The sequence below is a fragment of the Narcine bancroftii genome, chromosome 7 (assembly GCF_036971445.1).
Source record: "Narcine bancroftii isolate sNarBan1 chromosome 7, sNarBan1.hap1, whole genome shotgun sequence".
NCBI lineage: Eukaryota > Metazoa > Chordata > Chondrichthyes > Torpediniformes > Narcinidae > Narcine > Narcine bancroftii.
This window is the reverse complement of record NC_091475.1, coordinates 143,755,859-143,777,998: the sequence shown is the minus strand read 5'-3', so window position 1 is coordinate 143,777,998 and position 22,140 is coordinate 143,755,859. Positions and strand designations below refer to the sequence as shown.

Genomic DNA, 22,140 nt, shown 5'->3' with positions numbered 1-22,140 from the left:
AAGCTCCTCCAAGCCAAGGCCAAGTTTGCCATGATGGAGGAATTGGGTATTGTTTGCCATTCCAACAGTCCATAGGCTTCACCACTACACATGGTCCCAAAGAACTCTAGCGACTGGTGCCTGCGGAGATTAGCACAGGCTCAATTATGCAACGATACCGGACAGATACCTAATCCTGCGCATACAGAACTTTGCTGCATGACTCCAAGGCACACAGATTTTTCAATTGTTGATCTGGTGAAGGGCCATTACCAGATCCCGGTATACCAGGATGACATCCTGAAGACAGCCATAATCATCCCGTTTGGCCTCTTTGAGTTCCTGAGAATCCCATTCAGGCTGAAAAACATGGCCCAAACATTCCAGAGCCTCATGGATGTGGTAGCAATAAACCTGAAGAGGATTTTTGTGACTCTGGACGACATCCTCATTGCCAGCCTAGATGTCAGGACCCACAAAGAACATTTAAAATGCCTGTTTGCCTGGCTGAAGACTTTCAGGATAACCATCAACCCATTCCAGTCCCAGTTTGGTTTGTCCACCATCGACTTCCTTGGGCACCACCACTCCAGCGAAGGAGCAACACCTTTGCCTGACAAATTCGAGGCCATTTGGAACTTTCTCGGGCCCCAAAACCCTCAAAAGCCTGGGATGGTGAATTTCTATCATCGCTTCCTTCCGGGAGCAGCAGCCACCATGCGGCCTCTCTTCAACTTTGTTAAGGCAGGTATAACAAGGATCCCAACTCCAGACATTCGAGCAGACCAAAAGAGCACTTTCCAAAGCCACGATCCTGGCACATCCGGATCCAGACTTACCCCTGTCATTAACAACAGACTGGGTAGTGAGCACAGTGCTGCAACAGTGGGTGGATAACCAGTGGTGGCCACTCGCCTTCTTCAGCAAACACCTCCGATCACCTGAGCTGAAGTACAGCACTTTTGATTGTGAACTGCTAGCAATGTACCTGGCCATACGCCATTTCCGGTGCATCCTCGAAGGCTGAGTGTTCACCGCCTATACGGACCACAAGCTGCTGGTGCAGGCACTGGGCAAAGTCTTGGACCCATTGTCAGTGAGGCAACAATGGCACCTTTCACACATCTCTAGGTATATATTGGACATCCACCATGGAAGCAGGGAAGTCAAATGTGGTAGCTGATGCACTGCCCAGGCCAATGATCTCTGAGATGATGGGTGGCATCGACACAGCTCAGGTCACTAGGGACCAGGCTGAAGATGCTGACACAAAGGCATATCGCATTGCCATCACCAGCCTACAAAATGAGGAGTTTGCATCAGATCCAGGAGGTCTAACACTCCAGTGCAATATGTCTAAATGTCACCCCAGGCCAATCCTGCCCGTGACCTGGAGACGGCAGATATTCAATCAATTTAATGGGCTCTCTCATCAGTCTGTCTCATTTCGGACAAGTTCATATGGCATGGGCTTCTGCATGAAGTTTCACTTTGGGAAAAAACCTGTGTACAATGCCAGCGAGCCAAAGTTCATTGACACACTAAAGACCCAGTGCAATATTTCCCGCCTGCAATGGACAGGTTTGACCATGTGCACGTGGACATTGCAGGGCCCCTTCGCATCAGTCAGGGGATGAGGTACCTTTTCACTGTGGTCGACCGCTTTACACGTTGGCCAGAGGCAGTGCCCATGCAGGCCTGCGACACAGAGACCTGTGCAAGGGCCTTTACCTTACAGTGGGTCTCCTGTTTTGGTGTCCCTTCCCATATAACCATACTGGGGAGCCCAGTTTACCTCTTCCCTCTGAGTGACCATGGGCAAATATTGCGGCAGCCAGCTACACCAAATAACCGCCTACTACTCCCAATCCTATGGGCTGGTAGAGCGTGTTCACCAGCATCTAAAAGTAGCCCTCAAATCACGAATGCATGGGCCCAACTGGATGAATGAACTCCCATGGGTCCTGCTAGGCATCCACACAGCATCTAAAGACGGCCTCCCCACCTCATCGGCGGAAATGGTCTATGGTACACCACTCTCAATCCCAAGCAATGTCCAATTCAGCTCCACAGAACCACCACTGAACCTGGAAGTTCTACTGTGGCTGAAGAACAACACCGCCTACCCACGTCCACATCCTACCACCACCCATGGGACGCCATCCATCCACGTCCCACAATGACTAAAAGCCGCGGACATTATCTTTGTAAGACTGGGCAAACCAGGTACCCCCTGCTGTGCCCTTACGAAGAGCCTTTCAAGATACTGAGAAGGGAGGGGGTTGTATATACTCTAGACATTGGAGGCAGGCATGACATGTTTACATTCTACCGCCTCAAGAAAGCCCACTTGGACTGTTCAGAGCCTTTCCCTGCCCCTACACTGTGGTGCAGGGCACTGCCCCCCAGACAATCTCCCAAACCTCACCCAAAGAGACTCTGATTCTGGGGGTGAGGTGGAGGGGGGATGGTGTAGCAGGCTGGGTCAACCCCACACATGACAAGCTGAATCACTAGAGCGAACAGCCAGCACGGCAGGGAACAGGATCTTTCCCCCCACCACCCAGAAATTCCAGGCTGCAGGAGCGCATTGCCAGGGGAACGGCCAGGCCTCACCTCACAGCAGCTTTATGACATCGTGGTTTGAATAAATGGCAATTAATGGTTTAGTTTCTTGGTGTGGACAGCATTTATTTCAGCAGCTCTGCCTTTAGCAGTGGTGACACCGAACAGGTTCTCATGTTTTTTTAGAACCCACAACATGCAGCAAGATGAATCCTGCTGACTTGTCGATAGCAGCCTGTCGCCTCCCCTAAAAAGGAACACGCATGGTTTGAATAAACGGTACTTACTGATTTATTTCAGTGGCGCTGCCTTTAACAGTGCTACAAGTCCTTAAATAAATCCTTGATTGAGTTTGTTGTTGGGGACTGTGATGGTGGAGTGGTAGCAGCTGTTCCTGAACCTGCTGGTTCAAATCTTGTGACACCTATACCTCTTTCCTGATGGTAAGAGCAAGAACAGTGCGTGTGCTGGGTGGTGTAGATCCTTGATGTTTGCTGCTGCTCTCTAACGGCAGTATTCCCTGTAGATGTCCCCACTGGTAGGGAGCTTTTTGCCTGTGACATGCTGGGCTGTGTCCACTACCTCTCGCAGGTTTTTAATTTAAAAATTAAATTTAATTGTTGGAATGAGTAAAATTCATAAACAAGAGGTGTCAGCCTTCTCAGTGATATTGTTCGTTGATTTTCAGAAGGCCATTAACAAAGCTCATTGTAAAAAAAAATGTCTTTTGATATAAATTAGATTCTCCAAATTTCAAGGCTAACCATAAAAACAGTATGAAAGCAGAAACTCATGAATAATGAATGTGACATGAGGCTCAGGAGGGGACGGAAGTATTGAGGAGAAGCCTACAGAGTTTGGACATCATAATATCAGTATTGCAATGATTCTGTGGCAATCTCGCAATGCATCCTTCCTTTTACAGCACTGGTAATTAAGAATTCACTTCAGTTTACAACAGACTATGAATAACTTATAATTTTTTCAAGAACTAGATGATGTCTCATTATGTTTCAAATTAAGGAGAATAGAATGTTACAATTAATTTGTCACTTATCTCTTGGGAGTACTAAATAATTGTTAATTATATTCTACACACTGCCACCCAGCTCCCTTTTTTCACTGAAGTCCCATCTCCCTCTTTCAATTAAATCTGCCCTCTTCCCTTTCGTCTAACTTCGCTATGCCACGTCTTTGTTAGATTGCTCCTGTAATAATGTCATTCACTATGTGACCACTCTGAATATTTTGACATTTCTGTGCTCGAATCAATCTTGTCACCATCCCTGTTTCCGAATGCCATGTTTTCTCTGTCAAGCTTGACCCACTCTTTAAATGAACCAATGATCTAAGTACACAAACCCTAATGTCCGATTGGGCCTTCTTTCACTAGTTTAGAAATTCTCGCCAGTCTTTTTTAAGTTCCAGGTTTGTGGCCAAACAATTGTCCTTGTTGAAATCACACTCTATATACACATGTAATAGTCAACAGTTCTTAAAAGTCAACCCCCTATTCTTGGCCCCAGCCACCTGCCTACTGGAGCTCTGAATGCCCTGACCACTATCTCTCTCCTAGGCCTTGGCTGCCTGCCCACTGGAGCTCCCGACAGACCGACCACGGATCATCACCTTGGCTGCCTGCCCACTGGAGATCTTGATGCCCTGACCGTCATCTTTAGCCGAAGCCCTGACCGTCTGCCCACCGGAGCTCCTGAAGCTTCGACCATAGATCCTCGCTTCAGCTTCCACCCACCCCCACTGGAGCTCCCGATGCTTGAAGATGGACTTTGCACCCAGTCCCTGCCATTCAAGCTCCCATCACTTGAAAGACTCAGGTACTTACCGCGAGCAAATGTAGTATGCGTGTAATAATCGACCCCCTAAATTTTACCCTTAAAAATTGGTTGCTAAAACTCAACTATTATACTAGTAAATGTAGTACAGTATTTTCATAATTATGCCATTCACTTCATTTAATGCAATACATTGCTACCTTTTAGATTAACAAAATGAAAATCAGAATTGTAAGTTTTAACATGAGTAGTTATAGCTTCTGCATATATCCTTCCATCTGGCCTCTACTCCTCTCCTGCTGGTTTTGGGCCTGTTTATAAACCTTACTCTTTGTCTCCTGGGGCTCAGCCAATTTTGTTTGTAATTAACAATTTTGATCTAGGAACATCAATTTTAAAAGTGACTTCAAAAAATCCATAAAAAATATTTATGTTCATAACATTAATCGACATTCAACAAATCTCCATTTTAACTAAAATTTTCCATCAAGTTTGTCAAAAATAACATTGACTTTGCCCACCAATGTAATTTCATCTATGAAGTCCTATTTTTCCAAAAATTGCAGATTTCTAAAGAGTGCTGAAATGAGTTTCACCAAAAAAAAACAGCTGGTACCATACTTACAACAATACGACAACATGTAACATGACTACAGTATGTGATTAATCTTTCTAGATGGATTGTCAGTCAAGGGATAACAGCAAAATACCACCACATCAGCACTGGGCAGTAGTAGTTTTCTGGGTTTCTTGTCCTCTTGGTCTTCTATTCTTTGGATATGTTATTTGAATATTTTTTTTTTCATTTTCCAAGACTCACAAAATCCAAGCAGCAATGCAATTTTTCTCATCAATGATATACATTATTACATTCAGAACCCTTTCCCTCCACCGCTCACCCCTCTCCCTTCCCTCCCATACCCTAATATCACAAAGAAAAGATTATTTACATTAAACAAACATAAAATAATCCCAAAAATCTATCAAGTCACAGACATTCCATTTATCTCAGACATTTCACTCTTAGTATGGATTTTTACCTTTCTTCTGTTTAGGAGGGGTGTAACTATATCTGTGTACCAATATGCTGCAGATAAGGCTGCCATACCCCAATGAATGTGTCATATTTCCTCTTTAAATTGTATGTGATTTTCTCCAAGGGAATATAACTGTGCATTTCCGTATTCTATCGTGTAATATTTAGTTGGGAGTTGGACCAAACAAATATCAGGAATTACCCCTATCATCTCCTCTGATTTATCAAATGAATTCTGCCTCCTCCTCATCTCTGGCTTCACTCATATAGTTACAGCAACAACATTGAGACAACTATTTCTGTTCAGTTTGCTCAGATGGGATTACCTTGATTGATCTGTCAATCTCTTTTACAATACTCTTACACATAGAATGGATAGAAGAAAGCAGGTCAATATTGTACACTCGAATTTCCAGAAGTCGTTCGATAAGGTGCGACAAAATATTTAGCAACAAGAGAAGGATGTCCGGAGTTGGGGGTGATATATTAGCATGAATAGAAGATTGGTTAATCAATAGATTGCAGGGAGATGGAATAATATTTTTTTTCTTCTGGTTGACAATCAGTGGAAAGTGGATTGCAGCAGGGATCAGATTGGGCCCGCAGCTATTCATTATATTCAGTATATATTAATGGTTTGAAAGGAAGGAACAAGTGCAGGATATCTAAATTTGCCCATGACACTAAATTGAGTGGAAAAGCAAATTGTGTAAAGGACATATCGAGTCTGCAATGATATAGATAGGTTTAATGAATGGACAAGCATCTGGAAAATGGAGGACCAAGCTGGTAAATATGATGTCTTCCACTTTGGAAACAAAATAGTAGATCAGCTTACTATTTAAATGGTGAAAGATTGCAGCATGTTTTTGTGCAGAGGGAACTAGGAATGTTTGTGTGTGAATTGTAAAAGGTTGGTTTGCAGGTACAGCAGGTAACAAAAAAGCAAATGCAATGTTGGCCTTCATTGTTCAAGGGATTGAATTTAAGAGCAGGGAGGATCTGCTCCAACCATACAAGTTAATGGTGAGGCCGCACCTGGAGTGCTGTATCCATTTTTGGTCTCCTTACTCGAGAAAGGATATTCTGATTTTAGAGGCATTGCAGAGGAGGTTCACCTGCTTGATTCCAGAAATGACAGTTAGCCTATGACGAAAGATTGATTTGCCTGGGACTGTACTGGCTGGAACTTAGAAGAATAAGAGGGGAGCTTACAGAAATATATAACATGATGAAATGGATTGATAAGATAGAGGCTGGAATGTTGTTTCCACTGGTAAGTGAGATTAGCTTCAAGATATGGGAATGCACATGTAGATGAAGGTGAGAAGGAATTGTTCTTCCCAGAATGTAGTGAATCTATGGAATTCTCTCCCAAGGATGCAGTAGATATATATTTAAAATATGGTTAGATAGATTTTAGGATAATCAGTGAATTAAGGCAGGAAGGTGGAGGTAAGTTATAACCATATAACCACTTACAGCACAGAACAGGCCAGTTCGGCCCTACTAGTCCATGCCGTAACAAATCCCCACCCTCCTAGTCCCACTGACCAGTACTCAGTCCATACCCCTCCAGTCCTCTCCTATCCATGTAACTATCTAGTCTTTCCTTAAATGTAACCAATGATCCCGCCTCGATATAACCATGGTCAGATCAGCCATGATCTTATTGAATGGCGGAGCAGATTTGATAGGTCAACCCCTGCTCCTATTTTTTGATGTCTTAACATCATGCCACCAGTCTTCCTGTGATTTGACCTATAATTGTGTCATTTGTGAAGAGGAGTTAGAGAGGTATTTAACCTCATGGTCATAAATATTTAATGAGAATAGTGAGAATCTGAAATTGCAGCCTTGAGATGCACTGGTATTATCAAAAAGATTTTCTTGTCAACACTCACTGATTACAGGCTATAGGCTAGGAAGTCAAGGAGCCAGAGGGTTGATACTGAGGACAAAATTGTTATCCTAGCGATTGCAAACCTGCCTCCATACTCCCACCGACACTCACCAATGAAGACAGTTAACATTACAGACCAAAAATCCTGAAATTTTTCTTTTCTAGTTATTTGTAATGAGGGTTGTGATCACAAGATAAAAGAACAGAAGTAGGCCATTCTCCCCATCGAGTCTGCTCCGTAACTTCAACCTGGGCTAAACCATTTTCACATCTAGTTCCAAATTCTGGCCTTTTCCCTATATCCTTTGATACTCTGACTAATTAGATACCTATCAAACTCCCCCAATGATTGAGTCTCCACAGTTGTACGTTGCAACAAATTCCATAAATCTACAACCCTCTGGCTAAAGAAATTTATTCTCATCTCTGTTTGAAATGGGTACCTTCTAATTCTAAGATAGTGCCCTCTTGCTCTGGACTCATCCACCAAGAGAAACATTTTATTCACATTTACTCTGTCCAATCCTTTCAACATTCAAAGTGTTTATATAACATCCCCTCTAATTCTTCTATGCTCCAATGAATATAATCCAAGAGCGAATAATAATTCCTCATACGTTAGCCCTTGCATTCCAAGAATCATCGTGGTAAATCTTTTCTTGTCTCTATCCAACATCATTACATCCTTTGTAAGATAAAGGACTCATAACTCCACATAATATTCCAAATGAGGTCTCACCTGTGACCCATAGAGATTCATCAACATCTCTTCACTCTTATGCACTATTCATCTTGAAATGAATGCCAACATAGCATTCGTTCACTTTACTGCTGATCCAACCTGATAATTTACCTTCAGGTTATTCTGTATGAGGACCTCCAAGTCCCTTTGCACTTCTGAATTTTGAATTTGATCCCCATCCAAATAATAATCTGCCTGCTTATTTCTTCTTTGAAGGTTTACAACTCCACATTTCTCAACATTGTATCTCATCTGCCATTTCTTTTCCCACTCTCTTAAGCTGTCCAAGTCTCTGCAACCTTTTGGTTTCTTCAGCATTTCCTACTCCACCACCTGTCTTGGTGTCATATGGAAACTTAGTTACAAAACCATTCAATCCATAATCTAAGTAATCAATATACATTATAAAAAGAAGCAACCCAACATCGACACCTTCTGAACTATCTCTCTAGTAATCTTAACTGTACATAATTCTATTCCCTGAGACCTCTAACTATTGTCTTCCTCAGTGAAGACTGATCCAAAATACTCATTTAGTTCCCCTTCCATCTCTTTGTTACCATCCACACACTTCTTCAGCATCATTTTCAATCGCTCCTATGTCTACCATGTCTCTCATGGTCATGCATTCTCAACTTGAACCAACTAGTATGACAAAACTAACTCATAATCATTGAACTATTCAGAGATCACCATGATGTGTGAGAACCTCTCAGAGAACCTGGTAAATGTGGAGAAACAAGATAATGTAGATACTGGAACCTTGAGCAAAAAGCAAACTGCTGGAGCAATTCATTGGGTCAAGCAGCATCAAAATAAGAGTAAAATAATTGTTAATGCTTTGAGTAGATAGCCAGCATCAGGATTGTGGATGCTGAAGAAAGATTGCTAGTATAAATGGGAAAGAGGAAAGAATGTCACTGTAGGTGTTAGGTAGATGAATAGTGTGAACAGTAACTGACAGATACCCCTCAAGAAGAAGGCTGGAGATATGAAGGTGGGGACTGAGGCATATATGTGATAGGTGGAACCAAATGAAGACAGAAAAAGGGACAGGTCGAGTGAACCACAAAAGTCTACAAATGTATTGTATTGAATGTAGTAAAAACATAAGGCAGAGGTGTGGTGATACAACCACTGGACTGTTGATGACTGCCTGCGCTTATCCGCACTCCTGCATTTCAGGGAGCAACCCATTGTACCTAAAGGGAAGGAATCTGGGAGACTGGCTCCACCTACTCCATGCCAATCACCACCCCCAAAGAAAAGCTCACACCAGCCCCTGGGCAGGGTCAGAGCACATGGACCCAGAAAGGATACAGAACCTGGTGTGCAAGTTTTAAGCTAATTAAAGCCTGTGGTACAGCCTTTCATTGTTTGTGCCTGTTTGTTTGCACTGCAGTGCACCATAATTTAATTAGCTTAATTTTAAAGAACCATGGAGGAGTTTCTCAGCATAAAAAATCTGGATATCAATCTCCAAAACAGAAGCTCCAGCACACTTCAAGATCTGGAAGCATGCCATCAGCGCAATCATCCACACTCAGGCTGAAGATATCAGATCTGACCAGAAGAAACTCATGGTACTTCACATGAAACTGGGCCTGTTCATGTTCCAGGTGATCCGTGACTTTTCTGAGTATGAACCAGCGATGGCCATTCTGGAAATCATCTACCAGTCCCAAGCAGTACTCTACTCCAGGTACCACTTAGCTCCAGACTACAAATGCCAGGTGAGACAATAGAGGTTTATCTTGGAGCACTGCATGAGCTAGCGTGCCTGTGCATGGCAGAGACAGGGGTGACCACTAGGGAAGTAGAATGACTCATCTGGGATGCGTGTGTGCATGGCCTGCGATCGAGAGTGACCCAACCAAGACTGCTGGAAGAAAGCAATGTTTCCCTCACAAGGGTCATCGATGTGGTCCATTCCCTGGAAGCTGCAGCCTACCATGGTGAAGCCTTTGATGCCTGCCTGCAGCCCACTTCAGCTTGGCAAGGGAATGAAATGGGAATTTGAAATGGGTGCCATTGGGAGATCCATGCTATTGCAGTGGACAGAGGTGAGGTTCTCAACAAAGTGTTCTCTCAGTCTTTGGCTAGTCCAGTGGCTTTCAAACTCCCCACCCTTAAACTCACATTCTGCCTCAAGGAATCCCTATGCCATAAGTGCTTTGTGATTAGTAAGGGATTGCTTAAGGTGGTATGTGAGAGGGAAGGGAAGGTTGATGACCACTGCTCTAGACCCAATTATTACTGAAATATTTTGCTTGAAAAAAATTGTTATCGGCCCATTTCCTTTTGAGTTATGAAACCCTGAACATAACGAGTCAATTAGGTAGGATTAAAACAGTGGTTTTGAATTTTTTTTCAAACTGTTCTAGTGGTGGGATCATGTACTAGGTGGTAGAAATGGCAGAGGAGGATGTGTTGAATGCAAAGGCTGGTGAGGTGTTAGGAAAGGACAAAAGGAATCCTGTCCTTGTTGTGTGTGGGGGCGGAGGTGGCCAGGGCAGGTGTGCAGGTAATGAAGGATATGCATGTGAAGGCGATAGAGGAAGATAGGCACCAGAGAGTCATGGTGGACAACTGTCTGTCAGGATGGAGGCCAGTGACTAGCAGTGTGCCTTAGGGATCAGTGTTGGGTCCCTTGTTTGTCATTTACATTAATGATTTAGATGATGGAGTGGTAAATTGGGTGAGTAAATATGCAGATGATACAAAAATAGGAGGATAGTGAGGATGGTTTTCGGGGTCTCCAGTAGGATTTGGACTGCTTAGAAGAGTGGGCTGAAAAGTGGCAGATGGAGTTTAATGTAGATAAGTGAAGTGCTTCATTTTGGGAAGAATAATCAAAATAGGACATGTGTGGTGAAGGGGAGGGCACTGAGGAATGCAAAGGAACAAAGAAATCTTGGAATTATGTTTCATCATTCTTTGAAAGTGGATTCTCATGTAGATAAAATGTTGATGAAGGTTTTTGGTATGCTGGCCTTTATAAATCATAGCAGAGAATATAGGATCTGGGAAGTGAGACTGTTCAAGGCATTGGTGAGGCCAAGTTTGGAATATTGTGTACATTTCTGGTCTCCAAATTATAGGAAGAATATCAATAAGGTAGAGAGGGTGCAGAGAAGATATACTAAAATGTTGTCTGGATTACAGTATTTAGAATACAGAGAAAGATTTAGTAGACTGGGTCTTTATTCATTGGAGCATAAAAGGTTGAGGAGGGATTTGATAGAGATATAGAAAATTATGAGTGTAATAGATAGAGTAGATGTGAATAGGGTCTTCCCCTTGAGGGTAGGAGAGATTGGAATGAGGGGTCAGAAATTAAGGGTTAGGTGGCAAAACTTTAGAAGTAACATAAGAGGAAGCTTCTTCACTCAGAGAGTGGTGGCTGACAGGAATTACCAGGTTGCATCAGGGTCAATTTTGTCATTTACAAGGAGGTTGGATGAGTATGTGGATGTGCAGGGGTTGGAGGGTTATGGGCAGGGAACAGGAAGGTGGTACTAGTGGAGTTGACTTAATTTGGTGCAGACTAGAAGGGCCGATATGGCCCGTTTCCATACTGTAATTGCTATATGGTTATATGGTTTGAAAAAGGAGGACATCTCTGATGATCTGGCATGGATGTACTTGTCCTGGCTGCAGATGTGTCAGAGGACAGAGGGGGACAGGGTGGGAAGAGGTATAGTCGTGATGGCTGTGGGAGTTGGTAGACTTGTAGAAGATGTTAGTCGAGAGTTTGTTTCCTGAGATGGAGACAGAGAGATCAAGGAAACAAAGAGTGTTTCTAGAGATGAAGTAGGTGAATTTGAGGTTGGGGTGGAAGTTGGCAACAGATAGTCAATGAGCTCATCATGGGTCCATGAGGCAGCACTAAAGTAGTCATTGATGTAGCATGGAGGAAGAGGAGAGGGGCCTTGACTTTGTAGTTTTGTAGCAATGCATTGCTACAAGTTGCCAACAAAAAAGCCAGGCACAGCTAGGACCCATTTGGGTACCTATGACTACCCCTTTGACTTGGAGAAAGTCGGAGGAGTCAAAGGTATAATTATTGATGGCCAGGACAATCTCTGCCAGCCGGAAGAAGGTGGTGGTGGAGGGGGACTGGTTGCGTCTATTATCCAAGAATAAACAAAGGGCTTTAAGGCCTTCAGTATGAAGGATGGAGGTTATAGGTATTGGATGTCTTTGGTAAATATAAGGTAATCGAGTTCAGGGAACAGGAAGTTGTTAAAATGATAGAGGGTGTGTGGTGTACTGAATGTAAGTGGGGAGGCAGTGGACCATGGGTACAAAACAGAGTTAAGGTAAGTGGAGACCAATTTAATGGGGCAGAAGATAAAAGAAAGTGTCTGAAATTTGTCATCTTGCTTCAGCCAGATAGAGGTCAGTGCTCTAGACAACAACAGCACAATCTTTGTCTACAGGTTTGATGGGGAGGTTCAGATTGGTGTGGAGAGAGTGGAGGGCCATGCATTTTGAGGGGATGAGACTGGAATGAACGAGGGAAGTAGTAAAGTCGATACGATTGATGTCACAATGGCAGTTGGAAATGAGATGATCTAAAGCAGGCAGAAGCCGGAACAAGATGTCCAGAAGGATGAAGAAAGTTTAAAGCGGGAGAAAGGATCTGTAGTGGGGGGTGGAGAATTGTAGCTGTGGAAATAGGCATGGAGATGGAGGTGACAGAAGAACAGTTCAGCATTATGACATGCAAGGAACTCGTTGAGGAGTTGGGGAAGGAGGGTTGTGGTGGATGGGAACTGGTTTGGTCTTATGTCAAGAATGTAGCCAAGTTAGGGAAGAAAAGTGAGCAAGAAATGAGAGAACAAGACACAAATACTGAGTAAGGAAGGTGATAGCAGGAACCATGAGGAAATTTATTCTCTCTCTCTCTCTCTCTCTCTCTCTCTCTCTCTCTCCCTCCCTCCCTCCCTCCCTCCCTCCCTCCCTCCCTCCCTCCCTCCCTCCCTCCCTCCCTCCCTCCCATCTCTATCTCTCAGCCTTTTTCCTCTTATCACTTGCCTGTCTTTTGACTCTACCTATCATCTCCTGGCTTTACCTGTCCATAATCCTTTTCGCTTCCTTCGTCATTCACTGCTGGCCCATCCCTACCTACCCTCTCCACACTTATTCCTGATGCAGGGTGTCAAACTGTAATGTTGACATTTCCTTTTGCCACTCAGATGATGTTTATCCCATGGAGTTTCTTCTTTGCTTCAGCCTCAGCAGATGCGACTTAATTAAAAATTGACTAGGGAACTTTGATTTGCATATCATCACTTAGAGCAATATAGGACAACAGTTCTCTACTTTATGTATATATATCTATATATCTATATCTATATCTATATCTATCTATATAGATATAGATATATCTATATATCTATATAGATATAGATATATCTATATATCTATTGATATATATAATTATATATATATCTATAGATATATATATATATATATATATATATATATATAATCTATAGATATATATATATATATATATATATATATATATATATCTATAATCTATAGATATATATAATAGATTGTTGCCTGGTGGCTGCAAACAGCCTGTGTGCTGGAGAAATTAGAGGAACCAATTAAAAGGACAGTATTGAAATTTGAATAGTCTGGGACATGGTTTAAAAACAGGTACATAAGTGGTGAACACAAACAACTGACCCATAAATTGCCCACAAGAACAGGTCTTACAAGCAAATTTTGCTTTATGGATAAGATTAGATCGTTATAGTTATGTGGGTGGCAATCTGTATCTGTGGCATAGGATTTTGTCTGATTTTTGTGTGGGTGAATGAAATTGAATGCTGCAGCTCAAAAACAAGCATGACATCTGATCTCAAGCTTCCATTTATAATTTCTCTGCAAAATGCGTCAAACAGCAAGAGTTGAGGTAAAGTTTGAACATTAATAGAATTTATATTTCTGCTTGTCTGTCTGCTTAATGAGAATATATTTTGTTTTTCCAAATTCTAATAATTATTCATTCTTTGGAGCTAAATGCAGAGATGGGAGTGCATTAGGTGGCAGGATCATATTATGTTGACTTCGATGATGCCAAATGCTCAGAGGTGCTTGCGACTCCAGCGCCCAGGCTGTGCTGTTGATTCTGTGAATCATAATGTATTAATTAAAACCAGTTGTCAGTTGTTTATCTTTAAAAATCAGTCCTTTACTCAGGCAGACATATCGAGAGATGTTCTGCTCAGGATATCAATGCCATTTCTAAATGTATGTTATCTCTTACCATCTGCTGGCAAATAAGGGTTTTTTTTAATGATTTGATCCTGCTATTTATCCCTCCATAAAGCTTAGGGATAAGGTCATTAATGTAAGGCTGGTGGACAACCTCTTGTATCCTGCAGAATCCTGAAGCCTCATGTCATTGCTTACAGATATTTTCAACAGCTCATTGAGGGAAAGGAATTACTAAGTAATTCATCAGGGATTTCTCACTGTTTTGGGCATATTATATTCCAATGGTTAATCTTTCTTAACTCCAGCAACTACTGCATGTGGGGATCACTTTGTCAGCTTAATATTATCAATAATCGGTGTCCTCTGACAAAGGCACTCCTGGATATATTGGCAGAGCCTTTGGTAATGGCCCCGCAGATAACATATGGCATATATAGGCAGGAGGTTTTGCTCAACAATTCACCCTGAATCATGGAATTTTTTTTCTTTCCTGCAGCTCTGCAAAAAAGTGTGTCAAATCAAGTCAAGTAACCTTTATTTATCGTTCATACTATGCTTACACAGAAGATGAGATAGTGTTTCTCCAGGACCATGGAGCATGTTTACAAAATAGAAATTAGAATAGAAGTTAAACACATTGAAATATTAAAATATTAAGATATACAGTGAAAGTCCACAATACATTATCCCTATATGTTCTGGGCATTCAGGAGCCTGATGGCTTGGGGGGAAAAAAAAAACTGTTTCCCAATCTGGATACAAGGGCCTGGGTGCTACAGTACCTCCTATCAGATGCCAGAGTAGAACAGTGAGGGGTGTGTGGAGTCCTTTCGCCTGCATCGAGTGTTGTAGATGTCCTTCATGGTAGGAAGAGAGCCCCCAATGATCTTTTCCGCTGACCTCACTATCCTCTGCAAGGTCTTATGGTCCGAGGAGGTACAACTTCCAAACCAGGCGATGATGCAGTTGCACAGGATGCTCTCAATACATGCTCTATAGAATGTAGTGAGGATGGAGGGTGGGAGATGAACTTTCCTCAGCCTTCACAGGAAGTAGAGGCACCATTGGGCTTTGTTGGCTATGGAGCAGGTCTAAAGGGACCAAGTGCACTCTAAGAAACTTCATACTCTTGACGACCTTAACGGTGGAAATGCGAATGGTCAGTGGTCCCCCTTGATCCTCCTGAGGTTGACATGCATGTTTTTTTGCTTTATTGACCTTCAGATACACGTTGTTGGCTTTGCACCAGTGTTTGATCTTGTTTCAGAAAGAAACAGTGAAATGTAATTTTTCCTCCCAATTTCACCTGTGTTCCAAATCAGATGTTGTATCAATATGGTCTGGAACACAAATTCTTATTTTCTTGTGCATCAATAATGCAGCTTTCATAGATAATTTCTTGATGAGAAAAAAAAAACAGGCAGTAAAAACAACCATCCAATTACTCCACTAACATGTGTGATGCTGATCGAATCTATACTTTACAGTGCTTTATTTCTCCTCATCTTCCCCTTGTAAGTTTTCAGACAGAAAAAAAAGTTTTATTCAATACTCTGATGTGTATGAATCATCACCTCAATTTCATAAGTAAATAAGAAATGTCATGGATGAGAAATAGCTATCAAAATAACCATTACTCAAGTCTATTTTTTTCTCAATATACTTTGGTCTATTTCCTCTTGCCCTTCTATTTTCAAATATTTTGAAGTAATAATCAGATGCAATTCCTTTGTGGATATATAATTTAATTTCTAGTCTGTGAATGTTTGTACTACAACTTATTTTCATTTGGGAAAACTTTGGCTGTTTCATTCATTTTGGTGGTGTCATCCTTCTGTGCGCACTGCTCTTCAGACATCTGGGCAGGTTCCTCTGCCATGCTACAAGTATCCTGCCCCTCCTGCAACCATAACCAATGGAACAGCACTGCTTGTTTGTGGTGCAAATTTCAAAGAGCTACTTTCCAGTGATGTCAGGAGGAGGAGCTTAGAACCATCTCCCTTTTTATGTTCTCATTTTTGTTTGAGCAACTTCTGCTTGCAGGATTTCTTCAAACACTTTTTGCCAGCCAATGAATTTTAGGGAGCACTTAATTGCAGCCATTGGAATATATGGTGACTGGCATTTCAGTTTGGAACATTCTGCTTGAAGCTGACTCGGAGGGCATAGCATCGCACCCTTCCCACAAAGGAGAAAAACACCTAATACTTCAAATGATCTTTAGTTTCAGCCTTCATAAGGGCATATTTTTCTTCTCCTGAGCCTTTGAATGTGATGCTTTATTATCATCCAGGCCATTTGATTGCCCAGTAGGGCAAAAACAAATATGAGGACACTTGACATTTTGTAATAAAAACACCCTATTGAAGACTAGAATTATCTGCTGTTGAAATGTGTGTAAAATTTGTTAACCTGAAAATCTTCTCATTATTTTTTGGGGGGCTAAAGCTCAAATGAATTTCTAGTCCATGATAATATAATGGTCATAAAGAGAATATTAGAGATATGAATTGCCAACTGTTTTATTTTTTTTAAATCATTTGATCATAATATTCTGCATGATCCATTGTGAAACATTAACGTAAATGTTGAGGACATAAGATTGCCGGTGAGTATTAATTGTTTGTTCAAATGCCTGAGTCTTCAAAGATCAAATTAATTTTCAGTTGAAGTTTGTAACTTCATAAAATAGGTGGAAAAATTGAAAATAAAATAGTTTTAAAAAATTGCAGGATTGAGAGCTGAGATTTTATCTTGCTGCAATGATCTTATGCCACTGTAGCATCACAAATTCCTGCATCTTTTATCAACTGATTTAAGCCATAAGGTCCTGAAAATGCATTGACACAGGGATTGTGCAGTGTCTCCCTGCATGCACTACTTTTGTGAAACAAGTTAAAATTATTATTCTCACTGATCTGTAAACCTCCCAATGATAAAAAGTTGTCTCAAATTATATCACTGGGTTAACTGGGTTAAATAATTGGTTCTATGAATATGAGTGGATATAGAAACAATGTCAAATGTGTCAATGGAAGCATTAACACTGCACAAATTCCACAAGGGCAATAAATTCACTCTTTTCAAAGAGCAATTAGAAAATAGCATTAAATGTTGATCTATCTAATGACGCCAAAAGTCAATATGTGAATTTTAAAATAGTGCAGATTTGCAATGACTGTAAGATATGCTGTTAATATTGGCAAAAGCAATTTAAAACCTCACTTGTTAAATTTAAATGTTATTGCTTTTCCAAGGTGACAGATGTATATGAGGATGTATCTGTCAGATAGCTTGCATAAATTAATTGTTCTTGAAGATTTGCAACAATATGTGCGAAAAGATGTTTTGAACAAAGATTTGCCTTTAATCAGCTGAAGCTTGCGTTTGACATATATAAAATAATCCATCTGCTTCAAAGACATGGGGTTAATTCATTTCCTTCAAACCTGTAGCATTCATTCTATTTCAAAGGTACTTCATGGAATGCTATTAATAAGTTAAATTGGCAGACCCATCAGAGAAATAAAATAAAGCGACTTTGTAAAATGTATCTACATTTTGTGTTATTGTTTGCTTATCACTGATTTCATTTTGATTGTTTTAATTGAAATTTATTTAGTAGTTGCTAAAGATTAAATAATTACTGCCCATTTGGGATGGCTATTGAAATTGTACATAAATGACACTCGAAACCAAGGTTCACTGGAAATATCTCAATAACAATTTAATATGAAATTAATATGAGAACTACTCACACTAATATAAAACTTGCTTGTTTTAAATAAATGTTTCTTGAATTTTTCTGTTAAACATTGGGTATTATAACTTTCATTGCAGAATGGGTCCAAACAGAGATCAAACTCAGACTATTCTGCTACTTTATTGTCATAAGAGATGTTTAAATAAGGAATGAGTAGAACTGGGTAAGTTTTGAAATGAAAAATACACTAAAATTGATATTTTTAATTTATTCAATTGGTATTAATTTATATGTGTTACACACAAAACAGATACATTATCATAGAGCTATCTCATCATTCTTGTGCTTGAAATTTGCACACAATTTCCAGTGTTATTGCAGAACAAACTTTTAAATTTATTTTAAAATAATTCTCTGAATTAGGCACTTTGTGGATTTTCAACCAGAGACAAAAATAATTCAATTTATCTGCCTCGCCCTGTGACAGACTGTTTCATTTCTGTTATAGCTCTATTTCCACTGTATGTTAGTGAGTGTCAAGGAAGCATTCAAGCAGTTACACAAATGGAGGATGAACAACTTTATGCTCGCAGCACCTTTCTACCTAATTGTTGCTTTACTTCTTTCATTTAAACAAAATTAGACATAGCGCACAATAACAGGCCTTTTTAGTCCTCAAGCCAGTGCTGGCCAATTACACCCAATTAACTCACAGCCCTGGTATGTTTTGAATGGTAGGAGGAAACCTGACCTCCTGGGGAAAACCTATAAAGACATGGGGAGAACGTACAAAATCCTTACAGGCAGTGCAGGATTCGAGGCCCAGTCCTAATCAGTGGCATTGTACTGGCATTGGACTAACTGCTATACCAACCATATATCCTCAAGTAGAGTAAGTACTTTATATCTTGCCACTTTAATCATAAAATTACTTACCGAATTACTTACATTAAGATATTCTTCCTGAATGTTTTCATGGAGTTTTTGATCAGCTTATGCACAATTCCTGGGAGCAATCATCAGCTTGGCTGATAGCCCAAATTTCTTATTGATTCGAATTCTCAAATTGGGTAAATAATCATTTTATTGTCAGCACCTGCTTATTGGGGATATGGTCTTCAGGATATTGTGGAATTTTTTAAATCTAATCATACAACATGACAGAAGGGCCTTCTGGCCTATGAAACCCCTGCTACCCAATAACTCCCAATTAACCTACCAACTGTGGATGTTCTGCTTTTTGCTTTACAATCAATATGACCTGGTCAAAAAAAATAAACTAGATTTCTCAATTGAAATGTAGCACAAGCAAGACAAATTATAGTAGAATGACAACATGCAAAACTCCTGATGGGCCTGCCTCGATAGCTTCGATTACTTAATCAAAATGTTCACTGTTTTTCTCTCTCCACAGATGCGACCTAAAATAATGAGTATTTTTCAATCCTATTCTGATTTGATTTTATTCATTTTTTTTTGGTTTTAACTTGTACATTGTGTTTATCTGCAATTGTTTAACATATATATTGGGGGAAAAGAAACAGCATCACGGATGGCATGTGAACACATTAAAAATTCATCCATCTACGGAGCTACAATTATTCTCAGCCATCAGGATGCAGCCCATATTCTAGATTGTGGATTTAGTTCATGAGTGGTTAACTGTTTTGACTTAGTTTTTTGCAAATGATGCATTTCTGTTTGTCTCTGGATCTTCACATACACTTCCACACACAATGAATGACATTGGGTGAAAGAAAGGTTGGCGCTTTCATTGCAAGACTCAGATTGAAATATTTTTCTTTCTGTTGTTCTGTTTGTCCCCTTCATTTTAATGAGATGAGCTTGGGTTGGTTTCATCAATCTAACTGTAGGAAATGACAAACTACCACATGTTTTAGAATCTGTGACTAAACAGATTTTTTTTCCATCATGATTATTCTCACCGGCTGAAGTGCCAAAACAGGTTTGAAGAACCCAGGGAGGTTTACATATGTTTTCAGTTGGAAAATAATTATAAATGAATAAAATTCACATTCCTGAGTTTTCTGCAAGAAGAAAACAGATGAGGTGTTGTTATAATGGGTTGAATCCAGTCACATCAGACTGGGTGAAAGTTTATCCTTGCTGCCATTTCCGTGGTTACTAATTGAAATTGGTTTTGGTAGAGTATTTTTTATTAGCAAGCTGAGGAATGGTTCCACAAGCATAAAGTTACATTTAACTGCCTTGACCAAGTTCCAAAATTCATGTGTGAGTTTAGTGAGCACCTGACCCCATCACTTTCACATCCTGACCGATTGTTCACACATGAAAACTTCCCAGCATGAATAATCAATGAGCTCACAGGATATCTATCTTTGTCTTGGGACAATTTAAACAATCTTACACTGCCATTAGTTATTTATGCAAAAGTACCACGCCATCAAAGATTGAAATGGAGACACAAAAGAGAATGCAAATGCTGCAATCAAAACAATAATGAATAAATTGTCATATGCATAGTACAACGTACACATTTGGCAAAATTCTTACTTGTTGCAGCCAAACTGGTACTTAATAAATAAACTACAAAATTAAATTAAACTAAAAAGAGACATTACAAAAGGTAGATAGGCAATAAATAAACATAGATAAAATAGCACAAGAAAAAATAGTGCCATTACAATGGTGCATATAATTCCTTTGTGGGGTCAGTACAGTTCATGATTAAGGTAACAAAGGGAGGTTCAAAATTGTGATGGCCATTGGAGAGAACCTGTCATGAGCCTATAGGTGCGGCTCTTGACTTCTATACCTAATAGAACCATAGAAACATTAAACATTACAGCACAGAAACAGGCCTTTTTGACCCTTCTAGTCTGTCCCAAACCATTTTTTTTCTGCCTTGTTCCACTGACTGGACCCAGTCCATAGTCCTCCATACCTCTCCCATCCATGTATCTGTTCAAATTCCTCTTAAATGTTAAAATTAAGCTGCATTCACCACTTCAGCTGGAATCTTGTTCCACACTCCCACCATTCTTTGTGTAAAGAAGTTCCAACTCGTGTCCCCTAAACTTTTCCCCTTTTACCTTTAACCATGTCCCCTGGTCTGTATCTCACCTACCCTCAGTGGCAAAAAAAAGTACATTTACTCTGTCTACCCCCCTCATAATTTTAAATACCTTTATCATACTCCCCTCATCCTTCTATAATGCAGGGAATTAAGTCCTAACCTGTTTAACCTTTCCCTGCAACTCAGTTTCTGAGGTCAGGGCAGCATCCTAGTAAATCTTCTCTGCACTCTTTCTATCTTACTGATATCTTTCCTGTAATTAGGTGACCAAAACGGCACACCATACTCCAAATTTGGCCTCACCAATATCTTATAGAACTTAAACATAATATCGCATCTCCTATACTCAATATTTTGATTTATGAAGGCAAATGTGTCAAAAGCTCAATTTACAAGCCTACTACCCACCTGTGATGCCACTTTCAGGAAATGATGTATCTGTGTTCCCTGATCACTCTATTCCACTGCACTCATCAGTGTCTCACCATTTACCATGTATGTCCTTTTTAGTTTTGTCCTTCCAAAATCCAACTCCTCATATTTGTTTGCATTAAATTCTATCAGCCATTTTTCCAACTGGTCCAGATCCCTCTGCAAGCTGAGAAAAGCTTCTTCGCTCTCCACAATGCCTCCAAACATCTGTCATCTACAAACTTTCTGATCCAATTTATGCATTATCATCCAGATCATTGATATAGATGACAAACAACAGTGGTCTCAGCACTGGTCCCTGAGGCACACCACTAGTCTGCAGACCAGTCACAGGCCTCCAATCTGAGAAGAAATCATCAATCATTACTCTCTAATTTCTCATGTCCACCTATTGTCAAATCCATATCACTACTTTACCATGAATACCTTGCTTCTGAAGCTTCCTGACTAACCTCCCATGTGGGACCTTATCAAAGGCATTACTAAAGTCCATGTAAACAGCATCCACTGCCTTTCCTTTGTTAACTTTCCTGGTAACCTTCTCAAAAAACTCTGTAAGATTGGTTAAACAAGACCTAACATGCACAAAGTCATGATGACTATCCTTAATCAGTCCTCGGCTATCCATTTAATTGTATATCCGATCTCTCAGAACACCTTCTAATAATCTACTTTCTACTGATGTCAGGTTC

At 40.4% G+C, this 22,140-nt stretch overlaps 1 long non-coding RNA gene across 2 annotated transcripts in view; it reads left to right on the top strand.

The window, feature by feature from the left end:
• The first annotated feature begins 2,673 nt into the window (after positions 1–2,673).
• Positions 2,674–22,140, top strand: part of LOC138739946 (uncharacterized) — an 81,377-nt gene continuing 61,910 nt past the window's right edge. The window contains exons 1-3 of one of the 2 annotated variants that reach the window (XR_011342596.1): positions 2,674–2,823; positions 4,121–4,379; positions 9,204–9,319. This is a non-coding gene — a long non-coding RNA (uncharacterized lncRNA). Of the gene's footprint in view, positions 2,824–4,120; positions 4,380–9,203; positions 9,320–22,140 lie in introns of those variants that run through there. The other variant, XR_011342597.1, reaches the window with a different exon arrangement.